At 39.4% G+C, this 12,487-nt stretch overlaps 1 long non-coding RNA gene across 1 annotated transcript; it reads left to right on the top strand.

Annotated features, from left to right (window-relative positions):
* The first annotated feature begins 3,851 nt into the window (after positions 1-3,851).
* Positions 3,852-11,919, top strand: LOC138900821 (uncharacterized). Its single transcript, XR_011412137.1, has 2 exons — positions 3,852-4,512; positions 11,565-11,919. It is a non-coding gene; the product is annotated as an uncharacterized lncRNA (long non-coding RNA).
* The last annotated feature ends 568 nt before the right edge of the window (positions 11,920-12,487 follow it).

Raw genomic sequence — 12,487 nt, forward strand, 5'->3', positions numbered from 1 at the left:
CTTTATATGGTAGGAGATGTAGATCTCCCATTGGGTGGTTCGAAATTGGGGAAGTAGAATTGATAGGGCCAGACCTCGTGCACCCCATGGAAAAAGTTAAAATCATTAAGGAGCAGTTGAAGACTGCTCAGAGTCATCAGAATTCCTATTTGGATGTTTGTCGTAGGGATTTGGAGTTCAAAGAAGATGACTGGGTATTCTTGAAAGATTCCCCCATGAAAGGAGTAATGCGATTTGGTAAGAAAGGGAAATTGAGTCCGAGGTATGTCGGACCATACAAAATCATTCATAGGATCGATGAGGTGGCGTACAAGGTTGAGCTACCACCTGAGATGTCATTAGTACACCCGGTGTTTCATGTGTCTATATTTAAGAAAGTAGTTGGAGATCCGACACTCATTGTTCCGGTTGAGACCATTGAGGTAAATGAGAAATTGACTTACGAAGAGATTCCGGTTTCTATTATTGATCGGCAAATCCAAAAATTAAGAAATAAAGAAATTGCCTCCGTGAAAGTGTTGTGGCAAAACCAACAGGTTGAAGAGGCTACTTGGGAGGCCGGGGATGAAATGAAGAAAAAGTATCCTTATTTTTTTGAATGACCATGTATTTAAAGTTGTGATCTAGGAAAAAAACAATTATAAGACTTACTTTTTATGAATTTTGTATCATGTGAACAATTGGTATTAAGGGTGTTCCTTTCTGGATATATATTACTTATGAGACCACATTTGGTGTTGTTTTGTATTATGTTACATCGTTGGAATACGTATATGTTGTTAGGATGTGTTTCTGCGGCTCTCTGACAGGTGGATAGGCCAAGTTCCAAGGGAAACTCTTGCGAAAGTTTTGGATATTTTGGGAGTTAGTCAAATTTGGGGCTACTCGAAAGTGGTATGAAACAAACTGAGTTGCATAAGATGCTAATGACGGACTTTACCCTCATTCGAGGACAAATGATCCTAAGCGGGGGAGAATGTAACACCTCGGAAAATTTTGAAGTACTTAAGTGTAAAGCCCGGTAAAATTTGCAAAGAAAATAATGTTTCATGGTGCCGGACTAGGCTTACGTGTTTGAGGATTGTAGAAATTCTTCACGGCTCGAACTTTTTGGGTTGAACAATGCACCGGAAAGTAAAGAAAAAATTCTTGGCAGAAAAGTGCATTTCTGCGGTCCATTATGCGACCGCAGAACCACTCTGCGAACCGCATAATGGCCGCAGAGTGAGGCAGTTAATTGGGTCAGTTGGAAGCAACTATGCGGTTGACTATGCGACCGCATAACTGTTATGCGGTGCATTATGCGACCGCATAATAGTTATGTGGACCGCATAGTGACCGCATACAAAGACAGTTCTTTTGGCTATTTTCTAACCAATTATAAGACCGATATGCGGTTCGCATATCGGTTATGCGATCGCATACCTTGTTCCGGAGCTCCATTTTTGGGTTTTTAAAACTCGGCCCTATTTCATTAAATACACTCTTTGGGCCATTTTTTAGACATAATCTGATATTTTAGAGTGTGAGAGAGTGCCCTAGAGTGAGAAGGTGTTCTTCAATAAATTTGCTTCAATTCTTGCTCAAGTTTTGGAAGATTAAGAAGGGAAGGTCACTAGGTCTTCATCCTAGAGGTAAGATTCTACACCCTAAACCCTAATTTCGAAATCTTCTTAAAATGGGTAACTAGAAAGATAATTTTTAGGCATGAGAGTTTTTTATTTTACATGCATGTGTTATCAAAGGGTGTAGGAAGATAGTTGAGCTAAAAATGATAAAGATTGTGTTGTGGGATGATGGAATCCTTCATAATAAGGACATTAAAACCTTATGCACATATAGTGTTTGATAAAATGCTCAAGTGAGCTAGGACCATGATGATTCCAAACTTTGATTCCATTTGTCATATTTCTATAATAGATTGAAGTTGCTACGAATTTCGGAACATTTTAGAGTTTAAGGAAGCTCAATTGAGGTATGTTGGCTAAACTCTTCTCTTATAATTGAATCACACGATATTCATATAAATTATGTAAGTCCCGAGTGATTCATTATGAAATTGGCTATTCTGAGTAAGATTGGGTTGAATGATATATGTTCAACAAGCATCACAAATGCTCTATTCATGTTATGTTACCAATTGAGGATGTGTTAAAATATGGGTTGTGCATTAATAATGTTTCGACTTTAAGTCAAGTTCAAATGAAGGCTATTATGCCAAATTTTGTGAAATATCTCTATGTGCATTAGACTCTAAATTGCTCACATGTGTACTATACACTTTGATTTGAATTGTGTTTGTTGTTGATGATGAGGACGATATTTGAAATTGATAATGTGAGCATGAAATACTGAATATGGCCAACGTGCCAAGAATGATCTTATAATTATGGCCACTAGTGCCAATGAAATGAAAAGATGTGAAAGTATTATGAAATGCGATGATTGATATAAAAAGGTTGATGTCTCAAATAATACAGCCTAGCTGATCGGGTCGTGATCGGACACCATGCCGCACACATGGTGGTGATTGTGCTAGAAATTGTAATTGAAATGGTAATTGTGGTTGATGTCCCTAATGGATAGCCTAACCGATCGGGTCGTGATCGGACTCCGTGTTAAAGACGGTGGTATTGATATTGAGAGAAATTGTGGTTGATGCCTCTAATGAGATGGCCTAGCCGATTGGGTCGTGATCGGACTCCGTGCTGGGAGTACGGTGGTACTGGTTTTGTGAATAATGGTATTGTTGACAATAGTATATCGATACTAAAAGTCTCCCAATGTGAGATATGGAAATTAATTTGAACATTGTCTTGATCCTAAATTGAGGTTTGATGTTGATTAAGTCTTTCATTGATATTATGATAATCTTGTTTGTATTATTTGTCATTCGATTGAGAGGGTGTTTAGTTATACATACTAGTGCTATTCGACGGTACTAACGTCCCTTTCGTCGGGGGCGCTGCATCTTTAAATGGATGCAGGTGGTTCCACAACAGGAGATATTGATCAGTGATAGCAGTGCACCTTCTTCTCAACTGACTTGGTGAGCCCCACTTCATTCTGGGGTCATGAATCTTTTGTACTTTGTGTAATCTGTTTGAGGTATAGCCGGGGCCTTGTTGCCGGCATTATTATTGTACTCTTCTTTATCTATAGAGGCTCCGTAGACATAGTGTGGGTTATGTATTGGTGCTGGGGAAAGACAAACTATGTTATATTGTGGATGTATTACTTGTCCATTTGAGACTTTAAAAATGATGAAACTATTGGAAATGAATTGTTATTGTATACATGAACACATTTTCATCTAATTAATGATAATATGTATTATCTCTATTCATGGATGAGTTTGGGTAGAGTGAAATCTAACAGGCTTGCTCGGTTGGGTTCACTCGGTTGAGTGCCAGTCGTGCTTCTCGGATTTGGGGTGTGACAATCCAGGTATTGGAGATAAGGGACTCAAGCAGAGTTAACTTCTTGATCGTAAGGATTCAAGGTAGAACTGCTTGATCATCGCAGTCCCTTTCCTTTAGATTGTATTGTTAATTCGCTACCCGAATAGTACTGTATTTTGTTTGAAGATATTTCTATATATTCAGCTAGAGTTCGTGACTCTGTACTACATAGTCTTGGGAGGTTGTTGTCATTATTGCCACACAGGCTTGTTTCACCTTTATCTCGGTATTTATATTAAACTCTATTTTAAAATACCATTATTAAACTGGCTTAATTATTGTAGGTAATCATCTTACCTACTCTTAGAAACTAGGTGCCATCATGATGACTAAGGCGGGATTTTGGGTCGGGGCAGTAGTAGTGAACAGTAACCGGACAGCATAGTAATGGCTAACTCTTCTCTCTCCTGCATGAAAAAAATGCACAATAATGGCCACTGTGCCATCGTCCGGTGGTGAAAATCCACCGGACCAGTCCCAAAAGAACCGCAGTCCAAAGGATAACAAACCCCAGTTAGGTGCTCCATTAATTTCAAACCCAGATGCTTCAGATCTCCTCTTTGGTGACGTGATTACTGTATCTCGAAATCGCAATGGAACTGCTGGAATTTTCCTGCATGATTCTTGTTTAGAATTTGCAATTCGAAGCCATGGGGTTTGTTCTCCACATCAAGAGCTATCTCTCCGACAAAATTCAGTCCAAGATTCAAAACGAGCTGCTCCAAATCTCAAAAATGGTATCGCCTTCACTGTAGCAAATAGTGACCTGCACAGTTCTGAAATTCCCCAGATCGTTTCTGAGTAACATGCTCATACCAATACACAAAACACTGCCAAACCAGAATCATATGCTGGTCGTTTGAATCAAACACAATACGCAACAAATTTAATGAAGACAATTCTCAAGAAAACTGAAGTTGTTCATGGCATCCCAACTCTACAGTTTACAATGGAAGAAAGGGAAGAATTTGCTAAGAAAGAAGGGCTACATCAAGCTATTGTTATCAAGCAGTCTAATGGCGCACCAAATCTAGAATTCTTGAGGTGAAAGGTAACAGCTTACTTGGTCTACTTGCACAAAGATAACTTATTTTGCGTCTCGTTCAATATGAAGATTTTGTCGTTGTACTAGCACGTAGTGTGAATTATTTCTCATACAATGGCAAGGAACACCAAGTTAGGATTTTTCCATGGACTATTGGTTTCAATCCTAACGAGGAAACTTCAATGGCTGCCATTTGGATTTCCTTACCAAGCTTATCTCCATATTTGTTTGCTCGCCGTTCCTTACTGTCCATAGCTGCTGCTATTGGGAGGCCAATTGCAGTGGATAAGGCAATGCAGGTGAGGTTGAGACCAAGTACGGCTAGAGTTAGGGTGATTGTGGACTTGTTGGACAAGCTTCCGAACAAAATTAAAATTCAAAGTATAGACAAAAAAATGGGAAAAATTATTGATGTACTGCAGGAGGTAGTGTTCTCATTGTAAGCACCAAGGCCACGATGAGAGTACATGTCAACAGCTCGTCGCCAAAAATAATGAGAATGATCAAGTTGATGAAGGTGTTGATGATAAATACAAGGGTGATTTGAGGCAGCTGCTGAACGAAAGGAGAGGTATGACAAAAGGTGAAAACGCAACTGGAGATCAAGTCGATTCAGATAGAAATACCTATGTCACATCTGCAGATGCTCATGTGTTAAAACGTGCCACATGCGAATCATGCACATAAAGAAGTGCAGAGGATTATGAACATTGCTCAAGGTCTAGATGAGGCTGGGCGAAAATTAGGGGGTGTAGGTGTGGAGCAGATAAAGAAAAAGACAATTGGAGATGATGAGAGATTGAAGGATATCCATGCTTCCATAGTTTTTGCAAGAATGAATATAGCTACTGCTGCTTCTTTAAAGGTTGTTTTTGATCGAGTTGTTACTTCAAACAAGCTTGATGTGGTTCCACATGTCGCTGGGGCATCTGGGAATCAAATTAGTAATGATCGAGTGAAGTTTCATGATCAACGAGCTGCTGAAATTACAGGTTCTAAATCTACTGTTGTGAATGATAAGGGACAAGAACAGGTAGATGTATTGGCTTTGGAGTGTGCAGCTACTACAGGTTCTAAAGCAGTAAATATAGAGGCTAAACTTCCTCAAGTTTCAGCTGGAGTTAAGCAAGCTGCTATGGGGATTTTGAAACATACTGTTGCAGCAAATGCAACTGTGGATCGAACTAGGCAGCAGCTTCACTTCTCAGGCAAATCTGGAGCTGGGCAAAATATAAATGGTAAAGGGTAGTCTAATGTTCAGAATGTAACAGCTGGAATTTCTAACATGAAGGGTATGCAATCCAATATACAACTCGTGAAGGAGCAGGTTACTAGAATGGAACAACAAGCAAAAGAAATAGAAGCGAGAGGTAAGCAGGCTTCTCAAACAGGTGCACAAAATACATCTACTGGTAATCTTGATCCAGGTACACGAACAGCACATTTGGGAGCTACTGGGGTAAATGATACACCTGCAAAAAGTGACAAGGAGAATGCTGGTGTGACAGATGGTTTTACTGTTTGAACAAGCTAACAAATCAACAGGTCTGGGTTCTATTTTTAAAGAAAATCATGTAGAGGTAATGGAATTGGAGTATGCAGCCTCAACAGGGTATAACATGAGGACAACAGATAATGCACAACCACAGGTTTCATCTGGAATGAATCAGGCAGCAACTGAGTTTGTGCATCATGCAGTTCGAAGATCTGCTAAGGCTGATCAATCAATAGTTAAAGGTGTTGGAGAGTGTCACGCCCCAAAACCGAGGAGCGCGACTGGCGCTCAACCGAGTGAACCCGACTGAGCAAGCCTGTTAGATTTCATTCTACCCGAACTCATTCGTGAATAAAGAGGAGATGTACTCCGTTAATCAAATACTGAAGAGATTTCATTAACTGCTTCCATTTCAAACTCATTCTTGAAGATTGGTGCAAGATTGGATGATTATAATATTAGGTTCCCTCCTTCTCTCTCTAAAATGCTCTTACCTCTCTCTAAAACCCTCAGAAAAACACCCCAAAATAAGCCCCAATGCCTATTTATCAAAATGGGGTCGGGTTATGAAAATAGGAAAATTGACCCTCCGAACTCAGCTATGCGCTCGCACAATTTATCAAAATGGGGTCGGGTTTTGAAAATAGGAAAATTGACCCTCCGAACTTAGCTATGCGCTCACACAATGGACCACACAATTGGTGTGCGGGTCGCATAATGGTCGCACAATTCGGTGCCCAGAACTTGGCAGTTCTGGACCATTTTGCGACCAGTTTGCGATCGCATAATGGTCGCATAATTTGTCACAGAATCGCATTATGTCAGCCTTTGGTAATTGGGTCATAACTTCTTGTAAGAATGTCCAAATGATGAACAGTTTGAAGCGTTGGAAACTAGACTCAAAGGGATTTAATTTTATAGGTAATAGACCATATAATTCTTCATATCAAGAGAGGTATGATTGTTTGAATTTAGGTTTTGTGCGAACTCACTTGAAACTTTATTCTATCATGAAATTTTCAACTTGCCTTAGCCTTGGGGATCTTCTTAGACCATAAACCATTCTTAATGCACCTCATGCATATATTATCATGATCAATTGATATCATTCATATAATAGTCCCTTTTCTACACACAAAATAATATAATTAGCGCACATCAACTTTCTTACTAGCGCTCAAGTACTTCAAAATTTTTCGGGGTGTTACAGAGAGATACTTCATTCCCCAAGACACTCAGCTACAACTCAAAGAGGATCTGATACAAATAGTAACAAAACATCAGTTGTTACTCGACCACCTAACAACAAACAATCTCCACGCCTTCAAAATCAGATTTCACCATCTAAAGATGGTTTTCTAGCTGTTATCATGTGTTGTTGAATGAGGATGAACAAGATATGGAGGATACTTGAAATAAGGAGCAACAGAAGTATGATGATACACGATCAGCAACAGCAAAAACAAGCTCCACAGGTCATGAAAAGTAGCAGAAAAATGCAACTGACTTAACTCCTCGACTTCACATTGTTGAGGCAAGTCAAGTAGCAACAGTGGAGACATCTGAGGGGTTTATACCGGTTTGTCAAAGTGGGAAACGATCACCAACAGGTGGAACAAAGAAGCAACTATCAAAGAAAAATCCAACTCACAAAGCCCAGATCAGTGTAGCAAAGAATGTTACTGTCTCTAACTCGTTCGATGCTTTGATGAATGAACAAGTTTCATCAGGTGAGATTATTTCAGACCATGACCAGGCACTTTTGGATGCTTTGGACAGTCCAAAACCTCATAAAGGTTCATTTTCAGCTGGCTCAAAAATAACTGTACATGTGCTGAAATTTAGACATGAACCAGGTAGTGTACAATCAGGTAAGAACCTCACCAAAAAAGTTGAATTTAGAGCTTCTGCAACGAAGCATAATGCCAAGAAGATGCAGGAACCATTATGGATGGTTGCACAAGAATTAGCTAATCAACAACTAGAGGCCAACTTATGTGTAGCCATTTATGAAGAAGGTGAGGAAGATGAATTACTTGCATATTGTCGGGAAAAAGGCGGTTAGAAGTGGAGAGTTATCTCCTATGCATAGAGGAAAAAAGAAGGTGAATGAAGGAGTAGCACTGAGGCAACTCCCAATGAGAGCTGCAAAGCAAAAAGGGGCTGCCCCCACCACATCTAGCAAGGTCCAATCGATTGGAGAAGAAATGAAGAATTTTGAAGATTTATTCAAGATATTTGAAGAGGAATTTAAGGAACTTCAAATTGAAGAACTCACACGTATGATGAATGAGGGGCAAGACTCTAATTTCTACATGGCTTTATTTTATCATTTTCAAAGCATCATCACATGTAATATCATCACAGAGTATGTTATAAAATCTGTGATGATCATAAAGTATTTAGTTTTTTCTAGTTCGTATTTTCTTCATGCGTGCTAGTTGACGAGGTTTTTTATGCCTCAATAGGATTTGTAAGGTAAGGTCCAGCACAGTGTGTGCTATATTCCTATGCCTTTGGGAAGTTCCAAGCGGCTATGAGATTATATGCCCTCGTGAGACTTTTTGCCAGCAGCTACACCATGATCCTCTACATGAGGCTGCCATCTTAAGGCAATGGAGGTGCAAAAGAGTGATTATATATCCAAGGCATAGAGGCAACACTACCGTAGCTAGCCCCCTTTACTTGTACTTTTTCTTTGTTGTTTCTTTTTTCTATTATTATTAATAAAATAGCTACTAGGCATACCTAGTAGTATAATTTGCCAAAAAAAAAAACTGGCCTCCCAACTACCTGAACGTGAAATATGAGAAGTGAACACGAACCTTTGTTGACTGTCAACCCCCCAACACTTCGGGAATGCGGAACCAGATATGCAAACGTGATGAACATCTCTGTAACGACTCGGCCGATCGTTTTGAGTGTTTTAGCCACGATCCCCTATTTATTTCCTCCTCTATGATATATTATGGTTACGTGACTTGCCGGAGTGTTTGGTTTTGGTTTCGGGTGAGTTCCAGAGTAAAGACATATAGTCCCAAAGTTGGAGCTTTAAGTAGAAAGAGTTGACCGTAATTTGACTTTTGTGTAGACGACTCCAGAATGGAGTTTTGATGTTTCCAATAGCTCCCTATGATAATTTTGGACTTAGTAGTGTGTCCATATGTTGATTTGGAGGTCCGTAGGTCGTTTCGGCGCGAATTGGCAAAAGTTGGAAAGTTTGACCAGGAGTTGACTTTATTGATATCATGGTTGGAATCTGATTTCGGGAGTTAGAATAGGTCTATCATGTCAATTATGACTTGTGTGCAAAATTTGAGACCAACCGGAGTTGTTTTGGTATGAATTGGCATTTGTTTTCGAATTCGGAAGTTCATAAGTTTCTTAGGCTTAAATCGATGCGCAATTCGTGATTCTAGTGTTGTTTGATGTGATTTGACGCTTCGAGCGTGTTTGTATGATGTTTTAGGACTTTTTGGTATGTTGTTGAGGTCCCGGGGGCCTCGGGTGTAATTCGGACCATGTTCGGCGCATTTCGGAACATTGAAGATTGTTGAATCTGCTGTTACTGGTTTCCTTATACGCGATCGTGAGTGGATTAACGCGATCGGGAAGAGTAGTTTGGCAATGGGGGAAATGTTCTCTACGCGATCACGAGAAAGGGTCTACGATCGCGAAAGGTTGGTTTTCAGTTAATTATGAACGCGTGAAGAAGGTCGCGTTCGCATAGAAGGATTAGGGAGATGCAGGTTCATGCGTTTTTGTTCATCGCAGTCGTGTGGTATGTTCCGCGATCGTGTAGCTTGATGAGGTAATGTTTCACGTTCGCGTGTGGTCTTCTGCGATCGCGGAGTGTTATTTTGGGCAGCAGAATATTTGTGCTACGCGAACGCGAGGCATTTTCCACGTTGGCAAAGAAGAAATCACTGGCAGCAGCAAACGAGGGTTCTATCTCATATTTCATAATTTGGACTTAGAGAGCTTGGTGTGAGGATAATGTTCGGGAGATTTCCAAAGAGATTATTGGGGTAAGAATTCCTAACTTGATTTTGGTTAAATTACACGAATCTATTGTAGTTTTTATCATCTCATTAGGGATTTGAGTTGGAAATTTGGGGAAACTTTTGTGAAACTCCTTAGGCTAAAATTTGGGGATTTGGAAGGTGATTTGAGGTCGGATTTGAGTAATTCTTATATGGTTGGACTCATTATCGAATGGGTGTTCAGATATTGTAATTTTGGTCGGGTTCCAAGATGCGGGTCCGGGTTGACCTTTTGAGTTGACTTTTTATTTCTTTGCAAAGATCGTAATTTTATTGTTTGAATTAGTTTATATTTATGATATGAAGTTGTTTTGGCTAGATTTGAGCCGTTCGGAGTCGAATAATCGAGGGAAAGACCTACTAGTAGATTGATTTAGCGTGATTTGAGGTAAGTGACTTGCTTAACCTTGTGTGGGAGAATTACCCCTTAGGGTTGTGTTGGTTGTGATAATTGTGATATGTGAAAGCCGTGTACGCAAGGTGACAGGTATGTACATGGGCTAAATGTGGAAATTACCGATTTTAGCTATGTAGATTCCTTTCATGCCATAATTGAGCTACCTTAATATGTTATAGTCATCATTTCTAGCCTATTTTCATATGTGTACTTGTCTTATTCTTTTACATGCTAATTGCCGTACATGTTTAATTGAAGTTCTTGTTTCTTTTATTCCATATTCATTACTTGAACGTTGAACTCTTTACTTGAAGTTGTTAAATCATGGAATATCTTGTGGTTGAAATTGGTATTGAGATATAAAGGTCGTGATTCACATTGAGGTAAAGTGTTAAGTTGTGAAATACCATTCTATTGAGTTTGTTCATTCCAGTTGTTATTATTGAGACTCTTGTGTACATTATGGTTGAGTCATGGGCTCTTTACTATGAAATTACTGTTATTATTTGGTTTCTCTAGCAAGTTGTGATATTGGGCACTTGAGGTGCGATTTGTGATACTTTTTTATATTGATACGTATGCGGTGGTATAAGGTTTTGGGGTTGAAACACATACGGTGAGATAAGGTGGGCTTGATACACGTGGCTAGTAGGGGAACTACTAGAAGCCATGCGGTGTGATAAGGTGGGCTAAAAAGTGGGATTTTATTTTGGAAAAATGATTTTCAAAACTAAATATAAAGACTTCCGCGGTGATATAAGGAAAGATTGTGATTTATTCTTGTGATTTGAGACTACGAAGCGGTACCTCAGTAGTGACTCTTGTTGGCATTTCTCCTTTTCTTTGCACTTGTTTTTGGTTGTCGTTTCCTTAGCATATTATTAATTGTCTTTCTCCGTGTTGCACTATTTCCTTAGTCCCGTGTAGCTAACCTTGATATGTTAATTGTTTTTTCAATTGCATTACTATCATTATTACACTGCCTTACATTTGTTTAGTCTTTTATTTATTCCAGTAGGGCCTTGATATGACCTTGTCACTATTCTACCGAGGTTAGGCTTGGCACTTACTAGGTAACATTGTAGTGTACTCATGCTACGCTTCTGCACTTCTTTTTGTGCAGATTCAGGTACATCCTACCAGTCCAGGCATCAGAGATTTGAGTCCGGGCGTGGAGACTTCAAGGTATACATGCCAGCGTCTGCAGGCCTCGGAGTCCCCTTCTACCTTGATTTCCTTATTTCATTACCATTTTATAGACTCACAAGATAGGGTTAAGGTATGTGTACACACTACCCTCCCCAGACCTCACGGTGTGGGATAATACTAGGTATGTTGTTGTCGTTGTTGTTGTTGTTGTTATTATCCTTTTATAGACATTGATTTATAGGATTATTCAGTACTATTGCTTAGAGCTTGTGACTTATATTTCGTCGGGTTTAGGGAATTGTACATGTTGAATAGCAGATTTTATTTTATATAGTTGTTGAAGTTTTGAGACTTTAAATTATTGCTTCAATCATCTCTGCATGAATGTTAAGCTTACCTAGTCTTAGAGACTAGGTGTCATCATGACATCCCACGGAGAAAAATTGGGGTCATGATAATCTCCCACAACAATATGCGAACATGTGCCCCATAATGTAGTGCGATGCACAAATCAAAGGCAACCAAAAATACCTTATACAATTGGAGCTCCTGCCATGATCGCGAAGCTCATCAAAAAAGCACCAGAAATCTACAATACAAACACAATCCAAAGGGGTCTGAAACCACCCCGATACTCACCCGAGCCCCTCAGGACACTGTCCAATCATACCCATAAGTACAAATATGTTATCCAAGGGCTCGAAACATCAAAAATAACATCAAAACCAATAATCCAAGATCAAAATCATTCTCTTAACTTCAAGAACTTTCAACTTGCAACCAAACATCTTAATTCAACCTTACAAATCTGAATTCCAACAAAACTTGGTACACAAGTTCCAATTCACAAAATGAACTATTGCAGGTACCAGAAAAACAATTTGAATCTGATACCAT

This window comes from Nicotiana tomentosiformis, chromosome 11 (assembly GCF_000390325.3).
Source record: "Nicotiana tomentosiformis chromosome 11, ASM39032v3, whole genome shotgun sequence".
Classification (NCBI taxonomy): domain Eukaryota; kingdom Viridiplantae; phylum Streptophyta; class Magnoliopsida; order Solanales; family Solanaceae; genus Nicotiana; species Nicotiana tomentosiformis.